Source organism: Eumetopias jubatus, unplaced genomic scaffold, assembly GCF_037043125.1.
Source record: "Eumetopias jubatus isolate StellerSeaLion01/CBP00866 unplaced genomic scaffold, mEumJub1_p1.0 scaffold_6, whole genome shotgun sequence".
Lineage (NCBI taxonomy): Eukaryota > Metazoa > Chordata > Mammalia > Carnivora > Otariidae > Eumetopias > Eumetopias jubatus.
The window spans coordinates 119,658,944-119,683,201 of NW_028274812.1; the positions used below are offsets into that span (position 1 = coordinate 119,658,944).

Sequence of the window (24,258 nt, forward strand, 5' to 3'; positions counted from 1 at the left end):
ACCTTTTTCTGTGACTCCTTTCAATCTCCTGCTTCCATCTTTAAGGACACTTATGATTCCATTGAGCCCACGCACCTAATCCAGGATAATATTTCTATTTAAGGTCAGCTGGTTAACAACCTTAATTCCACCTAAACCTTAAATCCCTTCCCTCACGTAGCCTAACATATTCAGGTTCCAGGACCTAATGGACATGGACATCTCAGGGCGACATTCTTCTATCACATATGTGCCTTGGAGAAAAAGGAAATTACTTTGGTGAATAGCAAGGCAATCTCGGTCACACTAGATCCTTATTTCTTGATACTGGGTCCTGGATAATTTCCTTCAGATTTACCATTCATTAATTCTTTCTTCAGTTGCATCTATTCTCTTTGTTTACCCCCCAATAATTTTTATAATTTAATGATGCTGTTTTCTATATCTGCTATTTCATTTTGTTCTTTGTCAGATATAGTTGCTCCTGATTAATTCTGCTTTTGCTTTGTAGATTCTATTCCATCTTTCATATCTTTGAATATATGAAACACACTTGTTTGAAAATTCCTTTTGAATTACTCTTCTTATATAGGTAGTCCCATTTGTTGTGGCGTCTGTCACAGCAGTAGATTTCCTCAAATGTATTTTAATGTTAGTCTGTGAGTTTATTAGTTATCATTTGTTTGAGTTCCTCATAAACTCCCTATTGTGCAATAATCCTTTAGTACATAGATTTCCTAAGGCAGTTTTTATAACCATTTCTGCACTCATAGTTTCTCCCTTATATGAGTGGTTCAAATGTGGGTCCTATACCTGAACTTGGCTTATACTGAGAGTTCTACCATTGCTGGAGGCTCAATCTCCAGCTATAGCCTGCTGCAAATAGATCACTTCTTGGCAAACCCTGACAAACAGATATGAATTAATGGTGCCCTTTTCACAGATAGTGGTTTTGTGAGCCTTAGATATACACAATGACTAGTCCCAAGTTCTTCCACAGCATGAGGTCTGTGGCCTTAATTTTTACTCCTGATCATGTGCTGAAAAGCCAACCTCCCATTAAGATATATGGGTGATGAATCTTCTCACTTGCTATCAAAATTATGGGCTCCCTCTTGATATATGGCCCTTGGAGACTTCTCTTTCTAGTTTTCAAGTTCAACTTTATGGTTTAAAACTTTAAAAATTATCATGCCCAACTTTTCCAAGTGATTAGAGGAGAGGATGAAATATCCATCTTGACAACAAGTCCCTTTTTCCTGCCTTGACTCTTTATCTTTTAATATCTAGGGACATCCTGATTTTGTTTTCTTGTTATTGAACTTCCCCATAGGACACAAATGATTTTTGAGAAGTATAAACCCCCTATTGAAGCTGTTATGTAGTAATAGTTTGGTGCAAAAGATCTTTAAACAAAAAGGAAAAAAGAGAAAGAAAAATGAGAGAGAAGAGGAGGAGGAGGAAGATAGGTAGAGAAGGAAAACAGAAAAAACAAAAGCAGCAGGATCAAAAAGAAGAAAGTCACAGAGGCAGAAAAGTTTCCGTGGACTAAGAAACTAGCAATCCTCACAAGCATTGTTATTCTCTTACTAAGAGAACTTAAAAGATAGGCTACATAGGTGTTGTAGTCCTACCCTACCATAAGAGTATTGCTAAGGAAATATACAAAAGCCCCCAAAACAATCCGTAAATGGATATCCATCTGCCCACGACACTGCATTGCACCTGATAACAGAAAATGGGATGTGACCCATTGTTGCCCTCTTTCCCACAACCTTTTCCTCATATGTAATCTATGTAGTCTTAGATTCTCCCTGAAACACACAGATCTCATTCTTGTTTCTTTTCTTTTAGCACTGTCTCGATCAAGTATTGGTAAGTTCCTTTACTTTTCTCCAATTCAATTCAAGGTGTCCCCAGGTTTGAATGGCAACAATGGAGGAGATGTCTAATCCCTTATCTCCCTGAGCCACGACTGACACTCAGGGGTTGGTGCTCGCAGGGGTTCCCTGTTCTGATACTCCCCAAAATGAAAAACAGCAATAAAAAGATGCCAGACAACCACATAAACTTTTTTGTGTTTCTTTTTAGGAGAACAAAAGGGTAAGTTCCTTTTCTCTTTCTCAATTCTAATTCCCTCTGTATCACAGACCTGGAGCTCATGCCCTAACTCTGCCTAGCCTCATCCCTCATCTTTTCTTCCTTCTCTATAATAGAGCATTTATCTGAAGTTAATGAGAGCTTTGAAAAATGAAAAGTCCACTGATTATGAAGAAAGAGACGATTCAAGTGGTTTTAGTTGGCTATGATGGTTTCAGCAAAACAAAATATCTTCTTTCACTCAGAAGCAGGAAGAAGGTTGTGAAAAGGGCAGGGAATGAGAGTAAAGGGGAGAGTTGTAGTTTAAACAAACCATGTTTGTTGAGTCCATATTTACAGGTATTGTAGATAAGAAAAGTGAACTTAAGGATATTATATAACTTACCCAAAGGCACATAGTTCATAGAAGGTAAAACTGAGTTTCTACACACTGAGCTTTTGACTAAATCTTGTGTTTGTCCAGCTATCCCCAGGACACCATTAAAAATATTTATATTTAATTTTTCAATTTAAAGTGTCTTCCTGAAATAAAAAGTTTCAGGAAATGTAGGACATTATGCATATGTAAAAAATATTACATCCATTTTAATATGTAATTTAACAATGCAAAAAATGTGAATTAATCTAAATCTCAAAATTATTTTGCTAGTCCGATACTGACATAACTGCATCTGATGAATAAGGCTGTTTTATTACATAGATACATAATATGTATATGTAAGATATATATGTAAGATCTATATATCTTACATAATGACATATTACATATATATCTTACATATAATGACCTTAGAAAACTATCAAGCTCCATATTTTATTACTGTTATAATCAAAACAGATTTTATTTAGTTTAGTTTTGTTTTCATCCAATTAAGTCACAGAAAGGATAATTTACTACAGGAACAAAGTAAAATATCTTCAGGCTGACATATGCTCAGTAAGCAACACAGATCTTTAATTTCTCCTGCAATATTTCCAGGCTCTGTGGTACATGAGCATGGAATCAAAAGATAGTCATTGCTCAGAGGGCTGCAAGAGACATAGTACTTTAAAGGACAATTGGGCTTGTCAATACAAAATAACGAAAACATTTGGAGAGTTAAAAATAGAGGGGAATCTGCTGATATGAGTTCCGGACAGCATGGTGTGCTGGGATTTTAGAGAGTAAGAAAGAAAATCAGATTAGGAGTTATACTAATCATTATGATAATATGCTCCTTAAGATGAGAATTATCTTCTGATGGTGAATAAGGTAAATGGATATGTGACACATATTGGGCTTGATCTCAGAGGAAGGTGAGTAATTAGTTATTATATATAGTATTTAGCTGAAAGATTCATGAAGCCATTCACCCCAAAGTTCAATATACTGTGTGGTCCTAGAGGATGAATGAGGCCCTCTTGAGAGGTCATTCTCAGAGACATCTCAGTGGACTATGGTAACTTGGGGAAGGGCTCTCAAACCAGGAGAACAAAGGGCTTGATTCTATTATTTCTTTGAAAATCTTAAACCAGCACAGTGCCTGAGGCAGTGGAAGATATGGTCCATCTGTCCCACACAGGTATATATAGGTATACATAGATAAGGACTGCAATTTGAAACAATATTATAATAATATGTATGGAGTATATGTGTTATATCTTCATAGCAATCCTATGAAGTAGATATTATTATAAATCTTGTGTTTAAAATGAGTAATTTTTAGGCACAAAAAATTAAATAACTTATGCAAGGCCACACAGCTAGTAAGTAGAGGAACTAGGATTCAAATCCAAGCATTCTAGTATCTGATCACCCACTGTACTTCATGAAGACTAATGAGGACCCCCTTTCTAAAAAGAGTTCCATGAGAATCATATGCTTTTTAGGCCATTAATCCAGACTCCTGTGGATTTTTGCTATTATTCCTCAGTGTCAACTCCAGAAAGAGTATTTAAGTCTCTTTTCTATTTCTCAATTCAGGAAAGAGACATGTGAGTAAGCAAGAGGTAAAAAGGAGTACATAGGACAACTAAAGAAAGTTTAACAAAGACTTACGTCTTCCACGTTCCCTTAAGAGATTCAACCTTTACAAAGAAGACGTAAATGGCCTCCCTGTTCATCACCAGTCCTCCATGTCTTTCTGGGCCTCTGTCACAGCACCAAAGCACAATATCTTTCCACCATCTGTGACTAAATCACAGGGGAAGGGAGTGGAGAGCTTCTTCCTGAAGCATCTCTTCAAATGGGATTAACTCTGGTGCCTTTAAACAGTTGACCTCATGAATTTATCTGTGTGTCCATTTAGCACAGTTTACAAGGGAATTGAGCATGTTCTGGTTGTTTCTCTGCCATGAATCCTTTGTATCTAGGCGCCTTGTTCTGCCTGTCTGCCCTTTCCTGGGCAGGCCCTAAATTTAGAATGTCAGTCTTTTTGCTTCCCATTATCCTAGATTTTATTAGCTAAGGCTAAAAGGCCCAGGAATACAGGACTTCAGTTTGTGGATTTAGACTAAATGAATCATTAAAAGTTAAGCTGAACAGAGCATTGTTAAATCCTGTCTTTTTAGAGACTGGTTAAATAAGGTTCCAAATAGCTGAAGGAAATGATCTAAGATCAAATTTCACACAGGAATTTAACCTCAACATAAGGCAAATAAGACAAATGCTCAGCCTTCTTCCACTGAATATAGTGGGGTTCATTCTATAGTAGTTTACATATTACTAATACTGTCATGATTTAATATTAAAATTTCCACAAACCTTCCCTATTATTTAGGTAATTTTATAAGAGGAACACTCCAGAGATTAATAAAAAGGACAACAAAAAAAGAGAAAGTCAATATATAGGAAAGAAGTTAATTTACTTTTTAAAGGACTATTCCAGAAAGAACAGAAAGAGAAAACTGTATGCAGTACAGAGGAAAATGCACTGAACTTTGAGTCAGAAAAATTGGAGGCGAAAACTGCATATATTTTTTAGCATACTCAGGCACAGACCTTCCCCTCTCTCCATCTCAGTCTTTTTTTTTTATAAAATTGGAACCTTTCTAAGATTGCCTTTCTTTGGTTCTTGAAGCTATTACTTTATGAAGAGGAGATTCTCCAAACTGAGAAAAGGAAAAGAAAGAAGGAGGAGTAGAAAATAGGGGAAAGGAAAGATGTTGAATGAAATCAGAATATTGAAAATACAGTAAACCTGGAGACTGTCCTGAGAATTTCACTCCTGGATAGTGTCCAAATGGGGGGATGATTCGAGATGCAAGTGTGGTAACCCATCTGCCTACTGGGGAATGGAGGGTACAGTTTCTGGAAAGACCCCCTGGGAAATGGGTGGATTATTTAAACCATTAACTCTAAACCGATTTGAATATTTGTTATTGTTCTTTAGCATTACTGCAAGGATCCATGAGTAAGTTTTTCTTCTCCTTTCAAAATCTGGTGTTGTAAGGCTCCCACACTAGGCAGAGGACGTCTCCCTGTCTTATCTGGGGAGATATGCTATGTCAGAGTGAGAGTGCTGGAGGCTCATCATTCTCCACCTTCTCCTTCATTAGTTGTTGTACCTACACCATGTTCACCTGCCTCAACTTTCCCCTAAGACAATGACACTCCCCTTCTTGCTTTTAAGCAAATTCCTGCACTCTTGTCATGTCTTGTCATGGGACCTCATCTCCCAGCCCCACCTTCTCTTCAGCTGTCATAGCTTCTCTCTTTTATATCTTTGTATTTTTCTCTTCCATTAACTCCCTCTCCTTATAGAGCAGATTTGATTTTCTTCCATCCCAACAGGTCCTCCCTGGACTCTGTGTCCCTTTCTAACTACATGACTCCCCAACCCCCACAAAATGCTGTTTACTTTGGCCGTGGACTTGGGAATAAGCTATTGTTTACCCCATTATAGAAAATATGCATTATTTCTCCATGAACTGAGAGTGGTATAATAAGAACTATTAAAAACCACTTTAAAAATAAGTTTTTTTTATTAATTAATGTATTATAAATGTACAGGGAGTCTGTTACAGATGCAGGCTCTGGAGCCAGGCTGCCTGGAGTTGTATGCCAACTCCCTATTTACTGGTTCTTTGAACATAGGCAAGTTATTTAATTTCTCATTAAGCTTTTATAATTTCAACTACCAGTTGAAAAATTAACAGAAAAGAACAGAAAAGTGAGGGAATATAGAAGACATGAATGGAGAAAGAAGAAAAAATGAGGTGATAAGGCTTAAATCAGTCTCCTGGAACTGATTTCCATTTATTTCCAAAGCAGAATGAATGCATTTTCTAAAAGGGAAGAATGGGAGAGGAATGAGGGGCAGAAAAGTAACAAATTAGGGAAAATGACACAAAAAAATTTTAAAATTTAGAAAGAGATAATTCTGGTTGACAAATTTTTTTCTTCTGAGCTATGTGCTTCTGATAAAATTTTTCATATTGAATATTATATTTTTGGGCACACAACGAGTAAAATTACTTCTTGCTCAAAGATCATGATTGCCTGATTTTCTCTAAAAAGTATCACAACTTCCAGGTGCTTCACAACCTGAACAAGTTTGTGAATTACGGGTTTTAATTAAATGTGACCCAACCAATACCTATGATTAAATTAACGAAAAAAGGGAATTCATTTGGTTTATCTCAACTCAGGCCACAGCCTGTGGTGATGTGGATCTCACACCGTACTGTTGTTGAAATGTGCAAGGTACTCACTTAAACACTTTCCCTTTCCAAAGTAGAGCTCCCAAATTGGCAAACCAGTAGCCCAGTGCCACCTGTACATGTGTTCTGGTTGACCAGCATCGCATTATTTTAAATTTTGAATGTGAATGCTTCTAGATAGAGTATGCACTTTTCAAATGCCCAAATTCTCCACTATCCCCTAAAACTGACAGATTCACAATTCATGAGACTTACTGAAGCAGTTGAGCTTTTGACCCCCACAAAGTCAACCAGTATCTCTGTTTAGCGTGGAAAATTTGGCACTCTCTAAGAGAAATAATTCTAGTATTTTCATTAGGCAGACTATCCGCAGAGGCTGTGTCCTTAACCGAAACATACATAATACTTAGTATTTTGGCAGGATACTCAAGTCTTATAATTAAGCTTTTTAACTGCTTCACTTTGAAAGTGGAAACCTTTTGCTATCATGCTTATTTGTCTTCAACTGGGCAAGGCCACAAAACTCTCAGTTCAAAAATTTCCAAAAATATATATGTTCCACCTCTGCTTATACCTTTGCCTGTGGCAGATACCAGTAGGTGATTATAGTTCTTTCCTGCTCAGCCCACATACAATCTAAAATTTTTCTCTTGTCCAGGGAGTTGCTACTAATTGATCAGAATTAGCCCATTAACTCAAATATATTCATCATTCCTGATATGAGTCAATATTATGAAATCTTAAATATATGGGAGCTGTCTTTTATAAATTATCTTTATTTGGTAGTGGGAATGGCAGTATGTTACCTTAGTCTATAGCACATAGAAAAGGCAGTATCTCTTCCCAAGTGCTGAGATCTTATCATTTCTGTGAAAATCTACTATTTCCCCCCAAACACAACAAACTAGCAAACAAAAATCAAGTCATAAATATATAAGTAAAAACTATAATTATTTTAAGAGAAATAAGTTGTAAATTTTTCAACTCACTAAAAGCTTTTTTACTAAATATAATTTTTTAAAATAATACTTCAGCACTTAAAGAATGTTCAACAGAGAAATAAAACTATGTAAGGTAAAAAGATTTGAACAGGTAAAAGAAGAAAGAGTGGGGAGGAAAGCAATAGGGAGGAAGGATTTCAGTGAAAATCTCCAGAATAGGAAAACGGAAGTCCAAAGTAGGTTCTAAAACTTCAAACCATAATTTCACACACACACACAAAACCTTTGAAATTCCATGGGAAAATGAATTCATCTCATAAATACACTTGTTTCAGTAGAGAGGTCTTGACATCTTAAAATAAGATTGGTTACTCTCAAGGAAGAAGCAATGGTTCTCACACTCCTGCCAATCTCACTGCAACATCAACAGGTATAACTAAGGTACTGTGGTAACTAAGGAATACAAAAAGATTTTTTTCTTAAAGAGTGAAATCACACAGATCAGCAAACCAAAACAACACAATGAAGTGCTCATGAAAATGCCCTGTTACCAGCATTCAGAACTTTCCAAATGACAATAAGATATAAGAGGGAAAAGTAGTCATAATAAAATAAAATTTTTAAAAAGTATGGTGACTAATATAACATAATAAAATAAAATTTAAAAAAAGAGGAAAAAATAGAGAAAGTAGAAAAAAAAGTAAACTAAAGCCGAAGACCTTAAACACAGTGAAAACTTCTTACTTTGCATAAGAGTTTCATTCCTGTGTAGTCACTGAATATTTCTTTCCAAACAATTCTGATAGAACTTATCAGCTTTCCTAACCGTTATTATTCTTGATTTTTCACTGTAGCCATGCCTCTAAGAAAGGAGGTATAATTTCCACTTTAAAGATGAGAAAAGTAATGTTTCAAAGGTTTAGTAACCTATGTAGTCATATAACTAGGGAGTAGTGAAGCTGGGACTCTCTAGTCTTGGATATTTATTTACTTATTTATTTGAGAGAGAGCACGTGCAGGAGAGAGTGGGGAGGGGCAGAGGGAGAAGGAGAGAGAATCTTTTTTTTTCCATGAAATCAACTTTTATTATGTTATGTTAATCACCATACATTACAGCATTAGTTTTTGATGTAGTGTTCTATGATTCATTGTTTGCGTATAACACCCAGTGTTCCATTCAGTATGTGCCCTCTTTAATACCCATCACCAGGCTAACCCAACCCCCACCCCCTCCCCTCTAGAACTCTCAGTTTGTTTCTCAGGGTCCATAGTCTCTCATGGTTCATCTCTCCCTCCGATCCGCCCCCCTTCATTTTTCCCTTCCTGTTATCTTCTTCTTTTTTTTTTTTTTAACTTATAATGTATTATTTGTTTCAGAGGTACAGATCTGTGATTCAACAGTCTTACACAATTCACAGTGCTCACCATAGCACATACCCTCCTCAATGTCTATCACCCAGCCACCCCATCCCTCCCACCCCCCACCACTCCAGCAACCCTCAGTTTGTTTCCTGAGATTAAGAATTCCTCATATCAGTGAGATCATATCATACATGTCTTTCTCTGATTGACTTATTTCCCTTAGCAAAATACCCTCCAGTTCCATCCACGTCATTGCAAATGGCAAGATTTCATTCCTTTTGATGGCTGCATAATATTCCATTGTATGTATGTCAACGGACATCTTGGCTCTTTCCAAACTTTCCATAGTTTGGCCATTGTGGACATTGCTGCTATAAACATTGGGGTGCATGTACCCCTTTGGATCACTACATTTGTATCTTTGGGGTAAATACCCAGTAGTGCAATTGCTGGGTTGTAGGGTAGCTCTATTTTCAACTTTTTGAGGAACCTCCATACTGTTTAAGGAGAGAGAATCTTAAGCAGGCTCCAAACTCAGCCCAACATGGGGCTTGATCTCAGGATCCAGAGAACGTGACCTGAGCCAAAATTAAGAGTTGGATACTTAACCATCTGAGCCACCCAGGTGCCCCTAGCCTTGGATCTTTACCCTCAAAATTTGACTATTTGTACCGCACACATGGGGAGGAGGGAATGGGATTGCCTACACTTCTTGCTCTCTGAAAGTCTAAATCTAGATGAGATTATATTTGTCTTTTTTTTTTTGCTTAAACAACATTTATCTCTCATAGTTCTTGTCATTTTTCATCATAGGTGATGCAAAAGCCCTCAAAGCAACTCCAGAACGTTTATGTAAGTTTCTCCTACTTTTCAACTCAGTTTTTTTTTTTAATCTTCTACAAAGTGCCTACTATGGGGGGGGCTGGAGTGGGGGTTAAGTAGGCACATAAAGGAGGAAGAAAGGAGACAACTCACTATTTTACTATTCTCCTTTTCCTTTACCAGTGTGAGGAATTGAGGCTGATTTCAGGATCCCTCTACGTGACAATTTTCTTATTTAGCAAAGTGGAAACTCTTCTAATGATATTAATTCATAGGTGAAAGGAAAAATCCTGTGGTTGGGTGTTGTTTACCTAAAATAAACAGAAATTTTTAGAAGGATTTGACTGTAGGAAGATAGTAAAAATTGAGAACAAGAAAAATAATTGCAGGAAATACGATCTTAAGAGTCTCCTAAGGAATAAAGGGGGGGAATGAAGACTTACCTTCTTACTGCTTTCCATGTAAATGTAATAATGTAGTAAATGCTTGAACTGAAGCTCCCTGAAATGTATATCCTTCAGTCATGCTCTCTCCAGACTTACTTGTTTGTGTTTGTATTTTAGCTGGCACTGCAGGACCCATAAGTAAGTTTCTTTCTTGTGCTTTAATTCCCATGTGCTTTGATTTACTACACTGTTAGAATATGTAAGAGTCTCCTATTCGTGGATGTTTTTATTTCCCCCTGCACAAATTGTCAATTATTTTCTCCTTCTTTATTCCCTATTCTTATTTTAATAAGCTGGGAGCCTCTCTGAGGAAGTACTATCACTTTTAAATTTCTCAAAGTCCTGAGATTCAATGGCCAAGGAAAAAGTGTTAAGAATAAAAGTGTTAAAAGATAGGAAGTTCCCTTGCTAGAAATCCCAGTCACAGCTCACTGATAGAGGATCCCCTGCTATTAACAAAGAGTAAATCTGGAAGAAGTGTCCAGATATCATCTTAAATGACATTACAACAAACATCTCTGGCAGAAGCACTGGGAATGAGGGATGGGTGAGAGACAGTTGATACAGAAAAGAAAAAAAAAAGTGGTAAATGGGAACAGTGACCTATACAAGCTCTGAGATTTTACCAGTCTCTTAAAGGCCTGCTGCTTAAAGTGGGTCCAGGGATCTGCATTAGCATCACCTTGGAATTTCTTAGCAATGAAGAATCTCCACCTAAAACCCACTAAAACAGAATCTGCATTTTTAAGAAAATCCCCAGGTGGCTTAGAACCATTACTTACAGGGTTTCAATCCTCTATAGCTAGAAAATAAATAAAAAGTTGAGTGCACTTGGTCTAAGTTTAACCAGCTCCTCCATCCCTTCAGATTCTCCACAGCAAGAGTAGCCTTAAAGTCAATGACAAGAAAAATGAAACTCACCAAGGTTTCATTAATTTCTTAATATATTTCTATCCATCACTGCTGAGGATGCTCAGAGCTTGAGCTCCTGGGGCAGGGCCAACACTAAAGAGGAAGAATGATTTGCGGGTTAGAGCTCATGACAAATCACATGCTGTGTCTACTCCTCCTGGAGCATTTATACACATGAAACATAATTAAAATAATCAAAGTCAATCAAGAGTAAACACTGGGGAAGTGTCACTAAAGCACGTGTAGCCCTAGAGGTAGAAAGAGGTGTCCGTGTGTATGGTGTTTATAAAGGAGAGGCTGTTATTGTTAAGCATGTGGGTCTAGTGCCTCAATCCCTTTACCAGCCAACTGCACTTGTGAAAGTCTTGAGCCTTCTGAGAGTTCCTATTCCCTTTCATGCTAAGATATTGCAGGCCAAGTTACTCCAATGAATAAGGGAGCTGAGGTTACCCACAGGAGACAGAAATTCCCACTGCCTCCTTCAGAAGATGAGGCCATAGATTCTGGCTAAACAAGTTCAAATTAGCCCAGGTGGAAGAAAGGCAATGGCCTATGGAATCTACTGAGTTACAGTGACCCATCAGGGAAGTAACCCTGACCACTTCATCCCTGCAGCTCCAGCTGTCAGATCCCAGTAGTTACAGGGGTCCTCCAGGGTGGGGAATGAAGAAAAAAATTTATTTACTCTTCTGATGAGGTAGAAATTTTGTTCCCTGTGTCTGCATTTATGATGTTCTCCCAAAAATAATTTCAGTGCAAACTGTGTATTTTCTGTGCCAAAGAACCATTCTAATTAGTCTGTTTTGCTTTTCCCATATTTTAGCTGGAACCATTGGACCCATAAGTGAGTTCCTTTTCTGTTTCCTAATTCTGATACTCTTTGGTCTTCTGTGAGCTATGGGACCTCTCGTTACCCAAGCTCTTTCTGTTTCCAGGCTTTCTCACCCACGCTTCTTGATTGCATGATTCCATTTAAATTACTGACACCTCTTGATGCTCAAGACATCAGAAAAAAAAACCCTGAACTGTGACTGAGTTTAAGACAAGGGAAAGCAAAATCATTCATATTTAAAATAATATGAAATATAAATAAATATTTAAAACCAGAAAAAAGTTCTCTTATAATAAAAATAATTAAAATAACTACTGTGACTTTTCCTAAACAGAGGGAAACACTACAAGAACAGTTGGTTCTAGGAGAAGGCAAAAGAATAAGCATGATAAAGACAAGGAGGAGGTGGTGATGAAAAAAAGCCAACATAACTGACATCCCACCTACCCCTAGGAGTGTCAATCCTTTGAGAGAACTGAGTGTTGGGTCAGGCACAGAGGGAAAGAGAGGACGGATGAAAGTGAAGGAAAGATTGATAACCTTCAGCCCCAGTTTTATACGTCCCCCTCTGCCATAGATTTCTCATTTATGATGAATGCCAAATGACTTAATCTGGAGGGAGGGTTATGGGGCTTCTTTGCTAAAATTATCTATTCATATACCTTCGTAATTCTCCCTCTGGTTGAGTTGCTTCAGTTTCTTTAAAAAGAATATTGGATGCATGAGCATTCTATTAATATCAAACCTGCTGATTTTCCTCTTCTCCGTATTTCAGTGCAATTCACAGCACCAATTCGTAAGTATCAAATTTGTTTCTCCACTCTGGTTCCTTTAATTTCTCACCCACAAGGTCTTAAGTACTGATCTGCCCTGTTTTCTTGATGCCATGTTTCTCAACCTCTCTAGCATTCCTATTACACAGTTTCCAAAGAAGCTGTGCATAAAGTAGAGAGACTGCAAAGCCCATGGGCTAACATAAGAAAATAGAAAAGGACCCTCTTAATAGCAGTCATAAGGCCTCTCAGCAAGGGAAGTTCACTTTTCAAATAACAATAAGTCTGTAATGGAATGAGAGAAAAAAATTTTTAAAGGAGACATTATGAATTAGTATGGAATGAGTCTATCCCAGTCCTCTAAAGGTTACAAATATCACTGAAAAAAAGGGGGAGACCCCTGTTCCTGGAAGTCCCCTATATTGTACAACACGAAGCCCATCTGAGGACTGCCATGCAAGCAACCCTTGATGTTCCTAGGGTTCCTACTTATGACACTCCCTCTAGAGTGAGGGTTGAAGAATGGTTTTTTTCCTCACAGTGACGAAGCATACTGATTATCTCCCTTTCTCCCTCACCCCTCTCTCTCTTCCTCTCTTTTTCCCTCTCTGTTTCTTAACAGGAGCTACGGGACCTATCAGTAAGTTTACTGCCTGATTCCCCACTGTAGAGAATTTTAATTTCCTGCAGTATCTTAGGGACTCTTCTTTGGATTCTATGTTAGGATTTCAGGGGTTTGGGGGGGTCCACATTTTTTTGGCCTTTTTGTTGTCTTGTACCTACCATTTCAGTAAGTCATTAATGACGTACATTCCAGTGCCAAACACAAACCATAAGGTTTTCAATCACATCACACAAAGGACTTTTAAAAACAGAATGAGATGGACAGAAGTGAAATTATAGGGGAAATGAAGAAAATTAAGTTTAAATGGAGAAGGATTTTTCCAATCCTCTACAGGGGTTTAAATGGGCCAAAAGGGTGACCTCTACTTAGTACTTTTGCTACTTAGCCTTTCAGTGGATCCATTAGATAAGGAGGCCCTTATATGGATTAGATTGTCTTAGCATCCATGAAGAAAGTCAACATCCTTGCTACCCCACTGTAGCTGAGCCCAAGTTTAGTGGCATAGATTACCAGGAAAAGCATGCAAATGAGAAATACGGGCTCCAGACCCTGAGAGCAACTATTGATTTCTTTCCTCTTTTCTTTTGTTTATTTTTCTAGAGCTCTCTCAAAAAACCATTGGTAATTCACCTCTCAATTACAATGTCTTTTGGTCCCGGACAATGCTTAGAATGTCAGTTGATTTTTATTTCAAATGATTCATGCCCATAGACTCCAGGATCAAGTTTTTCCACTGTCTCATTATCCCATTCAGAATTCCTAGAGGTTGGATTCACCCAGGTTCCACAATAAAAAGATATTAACTATGAAGCTGAAATACAAAGTGAAAAAATAACCCCCTAGGAGTGGTCTTTTCTAAGTTCTATAATATAGCTTTTTAGAACCACCATGTAATAAAATTTTAGAACACAGCACCTAAACTTCTTGCTTTCCCTGAAAATAAATTTTTGTTATTGGGATTATGTTCAAAATAATGCAAATCCTGTTTTTTCTTCCGATTTAGTTTCTCTGAAAAGTTCTCTCCAAGACAGTTAGGTTTTATTTTCACCAACTTTTAGCAACTTACCCTATTGCATTTTTCCATAGAAACATTATAAATAATGGTTAGGTTCAAGATACAGTTGTCCATAATTACATATTTACAAACTAAGAGCAAATAATTATACCTTCACACACTGGTTTATAGGATTCCTAACAAAAATTAGAAATTTTTGAAATTAGAAACCTAAAAAAAAGATGTTTGAGGTTTCCCATATTTGCCTAACAGAATGAATGTAAGTTCTATATCTGTACCTAGTCATTCTTTGTGTGATTCCTTCATGAATTTGCATGTCATCCTTGCACACAGGTCATGCTAACTTTCTCTGTATTGTTCCAATTTTAGTATATGTGCTGCTGAAGTGAACATTCCTTGTATGATTCCTATAATGGCTTACAGTTTTTCTAACTCTCCAATGCATTATTTTGTTGGGCCTACACAACATTTCAATGGTGGTGGGTAAAGTAGATATTATACCCATCCTGAGAGATGAAAAAATTGAGGTTCAGAAACCATTTCTCAAAAAAATAAGGGAAGGAAGATAGTCAATGAAGTTAGAACTGAAGTTGTGCTGACTCTTTTTTAATGTGAGTTCTTCCACTACTATTTTGAGTGTTCTAAAAGGTTATTAGTTAGGAATACAATGAACTTATAATATTAAAAATAGTGGACAAAAAGTCCTATGGGGAGAGGAAGTGAGAGAAAATGCAATACAAAGAGTAACAGACAGAAATAAAGAGACATGTTAAAAGAGAAAAATTGAGAGAAATTTAAAAAGAACAAAAGTAGGAAGAAAGTTAAAAGCAGGAGATTGAGTTCAAGGCAGGAGAAGAAAAAAAAGTAAATGAATATAAATAAAGCTGAGAAACAGAAGTAAAAGAAGTCTACAAAAGAGCCACAAATTGAAAAAGAGTAAGAAAATATAGGAAAACTAAGAAAACAAAATAATACTAGAGGAAGGCGGAGCAAGATGGCAGAGGAGTAGGAGAACTGGATTTCGTCTGGTCTCAGGAATTCAGCTGAATAGGGATCAAACCATTCTGAACAACTATGAACTCAACAGGAGATCGAAGAGAAGAACACCAACAACTCTCTGAACAGAAAAGTGACCACTTTCTGAAAGGTAGGACATGCAGAGAAGTGAATCAGAGGCAATATTTGGGGGATAGATGGTGGGGGAGGGGGCCTCCAGCAGCCACTTCTGGCAAGTGATAGAGCAGCGGAGCACAAAATCAGAACTTTTAGAAGCCAGCACCGCTGAGGGACGTCGCTCCAGTGGCTAAGTGGCGGGTGGAACCCTCGCTTAGGGTTGTGGTATCGGGACCCTCGGGGTCACAGAAAGACCAGGGGTGCCTGAGTGCGGCAGAGCTCCCAGGAATCGGAGCTGGGAAGCCGGCTGCAGAGACAGAGCCGAGGTGCGGGCTCTCAGCTCAGGGTTGCCATAAACTGTGATCGGCGACACATTCGGGCCACTGCTCCTCCAGCAGGGACCCAAAAAGTTGCAGAGCCAGGGAGACTCCCCTTCCTCCCCCAGGAGGAGCGGCGCAGGAGCGCACCACAGGGATCTGCTGGGTTTGGAGACTCCAACGAGGTTGGGAGCCAGAGATAGAAACACTCGGTCACAGGCCAGGTGAGCACGGAGTGCAGCCGGAGATCGGGGAGATGGGAGTGACTGCTTTTCTCTGGGGGTGCACTGAGGAGTGGGGTCCCAAGTTCTTGGCTCCTCTGGGGCAGAGATTGGGGGACCGCCATTTTCACTCTCATCCTCTAAAGCTGTACGGAGAGCTTGCAGGGAACAAAAGCTCCCGAGAGCAAACCCGAGCAGATTACTTAGCCTGACCGGCAAGGGCGGGGCAATTCCGCCTCCGGCAAAGACATTTGGGAACCACAGCAACAGGCCCCTCCCAGAGAAGATCAGCGCGAATAGCCAGTCAAGACCAAGTTTACTGATCAATCAGAACGGGAGAACTCCAGCGCTAGGGGGCTACTGCACACAGAATACATGGTCTTTTTACCATGATTCCTTACTCTTTCAAAATTAATTTTTTTAATTGTTTCTTTTTTTGAATTTTTCTTTTTCCCTTTTTCAACCAACATCTTGTCAATCCCTTTTTTAAAAAACATTTTTATTTTTCATTTTTAGAGTCATATTCTATCCCTTCGTAGTCGTTACCCTTATTTGTGGCATATATATATGTTGTTCTCTCTTTAAAATTTTGAGATACAGTTTCTTCTAACAGATCAAAATATACCCTAAATCACTACTGTATGGCTCTGTTCTAGTCTCCTGCCTGATCACATTCTCTCCCTTTTTTCTTTTTTTAAAATCTTCTTTCTTTTCCCAAACAACTTCTTATCTTACCAAATCCTTTTATAAAATCTTTTATAATTTTCATCTTTACAATCATATTCCATCCCTTCATTGTATCAACCCTTATTTTGTACATATATAAGTCTTTCTTTAAAATTTTAGGAGGCACTCTCTTCTAACAGACCAAAATACACCCAAATTCTAGTGTGTGGCACTGATCTATGCACTAACCTGATCATATTTGATCATATTGTGTTTTTGTTTTGTTTTGTTCTGTTTTTGTTTGTTTTTATCTTTTACTTTTTCTTTTTTTTTTCTCTTTTTTCTTTCTTTCCCTTTCTTTTCCCCTGGTTTCAGGTCTTTCCTGATTTGTTTAGAATATATTTTCTGGGGACGTTGTTAACCTGTTAGTATTTTGTTCTCTCATTCATCTATTCTCCTCTGGACAAAATGACAAGATGAAAAAAATCACCTCAGCAAAAAGAACAAGAGGTAGTACCGTCTGCCAGGGACCTAGTCAATACAGACATTAGTACGATGTCAGACATAGAGTTCAGAATCATGATTTTAAAGATACTAGCTGGGCTTGAAAAAAGCATGGACGTTATTAGAGAAACGTTTCCTGGAGAAATAAAAGAACTAAAATCTAACCAAGTTGAAATCAAAAAGGCTATTAATTAGGTGCAATCAAAAATGGGGGCACTAACTGCTAGGATAAATGAGGGAGAAGAGAGAATTAGCGATATAGAAGAACAAATGATGGAATAAAGAAGCTGAGAAAAAGAGAGATAAACAACTACTGGATCACGAGGGCAGAATTCGAGAGATAAGCGATATGATAAGACAAAACAACATTTGAATAATTGGGATCCCAGAAGAAGGTATATTGCAGAGGGGCAGAAGGTATATTGCAGGGAATTATAGCAGAAAACTTACATAACGTGGGGAAGGAAACAGACATCAAAATCCAGGATGCACAGAGAACCCCTCTCGAAATCAATAATAATAGGTCAGAAGGTATATTGCAGGGAATTATAGCAGAAAACTTACATAACGTGGGGAAGGAAACAGACATCAAAATCCAGGATGCACAGAGAACCCCTCTCGAAATCAATAATAATAGGTCAACACCCCGACATCTAATAGTAAAACTTACGAGTCTCAGAGACAAAGAGAAAATCCTGAAAGCAGCTCGGGAGACGAGATATGTAACCTATAATGGTAGAAACATTAGATTGCCAACAGACCTATGCACAGACAGAGACCTGACAGACCAGAAAGGACTGGCATGATATCTTCAGAGCACCAAATAAGAAAAATGTGCAGCCAATAATACTATATCCACCTAGGATGTCATTGAAAATAGAAGGAGAGATAAAAAGCTTCCAGGACAAACAAAAACTAAAGGAATTTGCAAACACAAAACCAGCCCTCCAAGAAATATTGAAAGGGGTCCTCTAAGCCAAGAGAGAGCCTAAAAGCAACATAGACCAGAAAGGAATACAGACAATATACAGAAACAGTCACCTTACAGGCAAAACAATGGCACTGAACTCATATCTTTCAATAGTTACCCTGAATGTAAATGGGCTAAATGCCCCAATCAAAAGACACAGGCTATCAGATTGGATTAAAAAACAAGGCCCATCAATATGCTGTCTGCAAGAGATTCATTTTAGACCCAAAGACATCCCCAGATTGAAAGTGAGGGGGTGGAAAACCATATACCATGCTAATGGACACCAAAAGAAAGCTGGGGTGGCAATCCTTATATCAGACAAATTAGATTTCAAAACAAAGATTGTAATAAGAGATGAGGAAGGACACTATATCCTACTTAAAGGATCTATCCACCAAGAAGATCTAACAATTGTAAATATCTATGCCGCTAACATGGGAGCAGCCAATTATATAAGGCAATTATACACAACCTAACCCTACACCTAAAGGAGCAGGAGAAAAAACAGCAAATAAAGCCTAAACCCAGCAGGAGAAGAGAAATCATAAAGATCAGAGCAGAAATCAATGAAATAGAAACCAAAAGAACCGTAGAACTGATCAAAGAAACTAGGAGCTGGTTCTTTGAAAGAATTAAAAAGATTGATAAACCCGTGGCCAGACTTATCAAAAAGAAAAGAAAATGACCCAAATCAACAAAATCATGAATGAAAGAGGAGAGATCACACCAACACCAAAGAATACAAACAATTATAAGAACATATTATGAGCAACCCTATGCCAGCAAATTAGATAACCTGGAAGAAATGGATGCATTCCTAGAGATGTATCAACTACCACATTTGAACGAGGAAGAAATAGAAAACCTGAACAGACCTATAACAACTAAGGAAATTGAAGCAGTCATCAAAAATCTCCCAAAAAAAACAAAACCCCAGGGCTAGATGGCTTCCCAGGGGAATCCTACCAAACATTTCAAGAATTAATACCTATTCTCCTGAAACTGTTCCAAAATATAGAAATGGAAGGAAAACTTCCAAACTCGTTTTATGAGGCTACCATTACCTTGATCCCAAAACCAGACAAAGACGCCATCAAAAGGGAGAATTACAAACCAATATCCTTGATGAACATGGATGCAAAAATTCTCACCAAAATACTAGCCAATAGATCCAACAGTACATAGGAAGGATTATTCACCATGACCAAGCGGGATTTATCCCTGGGCTGCAAGGTTGGTTCAACATCCGCAAATCAACCAACGTGATACAATACATTAACAAGAGAAAGAACAAGAATCATATGATCCTCTCAATAGATGCAGAAAAAGCATTTGACAAAGTACAGCATCCTTTCTTCATCAAAACTCTTCAGAGTATAGGGATAGCAGGTACATACCTCAACATCATAAAAGCCATCTATGAAAAGCCTACAGCGAATATCATTCTCAATGGGGAAAAGCTGAGGGCTTTTCCCCTAAGGTCAGGAACACGGCAGGGATGTCCACTATCACCACTGCTATTCAACATAGTATTAGAAGTCCTAGCCACAGCAATCAGACAACAAAAAGAAATCAAAGGCATCCAAATCGGCAAAGAGGAAGTCAAACTCACTCTTTGCACATATGATACTTTATGTGGAAAACCCAAAAGACTCCACCCCAAAACTGCTAGAACTCATACAGGAATTCAGTAAAGTAGCAGGATATAAAATCAATGCACAGAAATCAGTGGCATTCCCATACACCAACAACAAGACAGAAGAAAGAGAAATTAAGGAGTCGATCCCATTTACAACTGCACCCAAAACCATAAGATACCTAGGAATAAATCTAACCAAAGAGGCAAAGGATCTGTACTCAGAAAACTATAAAATACTCATGAAAGAAAGTGAGGAAGACACAAAGAAATGGAAAAACGTTCCATGCCAATGGATTGGAAGAACAAACACTGTGAAGATGTCAATGCTACCTAGAGCAATCTACACATTCAATGCAATCCCCATCAAAATACCATCCACTTTTTTCAAAGAAATGGAACAAATCATCCTAAAATTTGTATGGAACCAGAAAAGACCCCGAATAGCCAGAGGAATGCAGAAAAAGAAAAGCAAAGCTGGTGGCATCACAATTCTGGACTTCAAGCTCTATTACAAAGCTGTCATCCTCAAGACAGTATGGTACTGGCACAAAAACAGGCACATAGATCAATGGAACAGAATAGAGAGCCCAGAAATGGACCCTCAACTCTATGGTCAACTAATCTTCAACAAAGCAGGAAGGAATGTCCAATGGAAAAAAGACAGTCTCTTCAACAAATGGTGTTGGAAAATTGGACAACCACATGCAGAAGAATGAAACTGGACCATTTCCTTACACCACACACAAAAATAGACTCAAAATGGTTGAAAGACCTAAATGTGAGACAGGAGTCCATCAAAATCCTAAAGGAGAACACAGGCAGGAACCTCTTCCACCTCAGCCGCAGGAACTTCTTCCTAGAAACATTGCCAAAGGCAAGGGAAGCAAAGGCAAAATGAACTATTGGGATTTCATCAAGATAAAAAGCTTTTGCACAGCAAAAGGAACAGTCCACAAAACCAAAATGCAACCGACAGAATGGGAGAAAATATTTGCAAATGACATATCAGATAAAGGGCTAGTATCCAAAATCTATAAAGAACTTATCAAACTCAACACCCAAAGAACAAATAATCCAATCAAGAAATGGGCAGAAGACATGAACAGACATTTTTCCAAAGAAGACATCCAAACGGCCAACAGACACATGAAAAAGTGCTCAACATCGTTTGGCATCAGGGAGATCCAAATCAAAACCTCAATGAGATACCACCTCACACCAGTCAGAATGGCTAAAATTAACAAGTCAGGAAATGACAGATGTTGGCGGGGATGCGGAGAAAGGGGAACCGTCCTACACTTTTGGTGTGAATGCAAGCTGGTGCAGCCACTCTGGAAAACAGTATGGAGGTTCCTCAAAAAGTTGAAAATGGAGCTACCATATGATCCAGCAATTGCACTACTGGGTATTTACCCCAAAGATACAAATGTAGGGATCCGAAGGGGTATATGCACCCCGATGTTTATAGCATCAATGTCCACAATAGCCAAACTGTGGAAAGAGCCAAGATGTCCATCGACAGATGAATGGATAAAGAAGAGGTGGTATATATACACGATGGAATATTATGAAGCCATCAAAAGGAATGAGATCTTCCATTTGCAACGATGTGGATGGAACTGGAGGGTGTTATGCTGAGTGAAATAAGTCAATCAGAGAAAGACATGTATCCTGTGACCTCACTGATATGAGGAATTCTTAATCTCAGGAAACAAACTGAGGGTTGTTGGAGTGGTCGGGGGGTGGGAGGGATGCGGTGGCTGGGTGATAGACATTGGGGAGGGTATGTGCTATGGTGAGTGCTGTGAATTGTGCAAGACTGTTGAATCACAGATCTGTACCTCTGAAACAAATAATGCAATGTATGTTAAAAAAAAAAAGAAGAAGATAGCAGGAGGGGAAGAATGTAGGGGAGTAAATCGGAGGGGGAGACAAATCATGAGAGACGATGGAGTCTGAAAAACAAACTGATGGTTCTAGAGGTGAGGGCGGTGGGAGGATGGGTTAGCCTGGTGATGAGTATTAAAGAGGGCACGTTCTGCATGGAGCACTGGGTGTTATGCACAAACAATGAATCATGGAACACTACATCAAAAACTAATGATGTAATGTATGGTGATTAACATAATAAAAAAATTTAAAGATTAAAAAAATAATAATAATACTTGAAATGATATTCTGTCTAAAGATTCAGTGGCTTATACCGCAGGGCAGGTATCCTAGGAATTCCACTCCAGGATCAAGGGCATTTTTTTTAATAGATACAGTCAAAGCAAACATTAAATTACTTTTGCAAAATACGTAAATTTCTAGCTTGTCTACAACTCATGGTCCAGGATAGCTACAACTGGTAATCCATTTTCTAGCTTTTTTACACAGAAAAAAAAAAAATTCACAGTTAAAGTTTTGGGGGCTTATGGGTTAGAACTGGGATATTTCCCATCATGAGTGCCATGAAGTACGGAGCTATGGAGAAGAGAGACAATGCAATCCCCACTGAAAGGAGGGGTGGTCCTTTAAGATTCAATTAACTGTGCAGACTCAGATGATGATCCCAGCCTTCACCAGGCTACTCAGCGGGATATAAGGCAGGAAGCACAGCTTGCCACTAGGGCAGCATCAACCATCCCTCTTCTGTGACAGTAATCCTCGAAGTGGTCTATGCAGGTGTCTAAGGTGCCACCCAGGAAGTATTCTCTTTGGCCTCCCATAGGCTACATACAGAAGCTGCTTGGAGTTAGAATCCCCAGGAGCCAAAATATCCTATAAGAACTCCACACACATAACCTGCAGGGATCCTATAAGGAACATGCCCAAATACATGGTCACTACATTCAGGGAAGCCCAAAGATAAGGCTTTCTAACAGGTATTTATAGTTCTCCCAGTTCACATGCAGTTTACCAACCAAGAATCATTCTTCTTTTCATTTTCTTATTTTTTAATTAATTAATTAGTTAATTAATTATTTTAGAAATAGAGGGAGTCCGTGGGGGAGGGGGAGAGGAAGAGAGTCTTAAGCAGACTCTGTTCTGAGCATGGAGCCCAACGCGGGGCTCGATTTCATGACCCTGACATCATGACCAGAGCGAAAATCAAGAGTCAGACACTTAACTGACTGAACTACCCAGGTGCCCCAAGGATCATTCTTAAGTAAAAGGAATGTTGTCAAGTAAGATAGCAGGTTTAATCAGAACTAGAAAATCACCTGAAGGCCAAATTCTCATTAAAAACTGGTTTTGTTTTTTTTTTACTCTTTCCCGGAGGCACTCAAGCTAATGAAAGCAGTAGTCAGTAAGCTGGAAACTGTGAGAAGACTGTATCCTTACCTCCTACTTTCAAGCCTACCCTAGAGCATATTAGTTGGTCAGAAATATTTCAGTACAAGGGTGGTCCTTTAAAAAAGCAGTATCTTCTGACAGGAAAGAAAAATATAAAGTTTAAACCTTTAATGTCTCTAACCTCTCCTAGGTTGACAATGATTCTAGAGAGATCCTCATCTAGGCTGAATTGCAATATATGCTCAATATCTCTTTTGCTATATAGTTATCATACCTGGATTAGTTCTCCCTAATATTCTTATTACTGTTATCACTTCTTCTCCCTAACTCTACCTCCCAAAGCCCCATCCCTAGAATAAAATTAATGAAAAATGTATTCTCCATCCAAACACTCATACTAATATGTCAGTTTTGATTTCTTTTTAGTGCAAACTGCAGGACCTATTAGTAAGTTTCCTGTATATACATCAACTCATATATATTGCTCAAATTTATAATAGGTAGCATAACATTTTTCTAATAATAATTATAGTAGTTTGTCAGTATACATTAGAAGACTGTTCCAAATTAATTGAGGGTTCTAGAGGGGAGGGGGTGGGGGGATGGGTTAGCCTGGTGATGGGTATTAAAGAGGGCACATTCTGCATGGAGCACTGGGTGTTATGCACAAACAATAAATCATGGAACACTACATCAAAAACTAATGATGTAATCTATTGTGATTAACATAACAATAAAAAATTTTTTAAAAAAGCAAGATGCTACAATGCACTATCAAAAACCTGCTTTAAATATAAAAATATATAGACTAAAACCTGCTTTAAAAAAAAATGTCATATGATCACCCCTCTCCGAGCAATCTCTTTTGCTCACCCTCATGCTCTTGTAGCAGAGATCATTGCATGCCTTCATATACCCCATACCTGTTTCACCTTTATATAACACACAAAATCTCCCTAATGGGTGCTTGAAGAGAACAGAGGGAAAGGAGGAGCACTCTGATGCTGGTGAGAGTAGGGAGAATTTTTTCCAGTAAACATTTGTTAAGTGCCTGCTCTTGCAGAGGCCATGCTAAGTGTGGGGTTCGATGAAGCTCTC

The 24,258-nt window shown here is 38.3% G+C and overlaps 1 protein-coding gene and 1 non-coding gene across 2 annotated transcripts in view; one reads left to right on the forward strand and one right to left on the reverse strand.

Moving 5' to 3' along the window:
- TSBP1 (testis expressed basic protein 1) overlaps window positions 1-24,258 on the forward strand; it is a 74,258-nt gene that overhangs the window by 20,081 nt on the left and 29,919 nt on the right. The window lies entirely within an intron of this gene.
- LOC114222295 (U6 spliceosomal RNA) lies at window positions 14,735-14,841 on the reverse strand. The gene has a single exon (XR_003611907.2). It is a non-coding gene; the product is annotated as a U6 spliceosomal RNA (small nuclear RNA).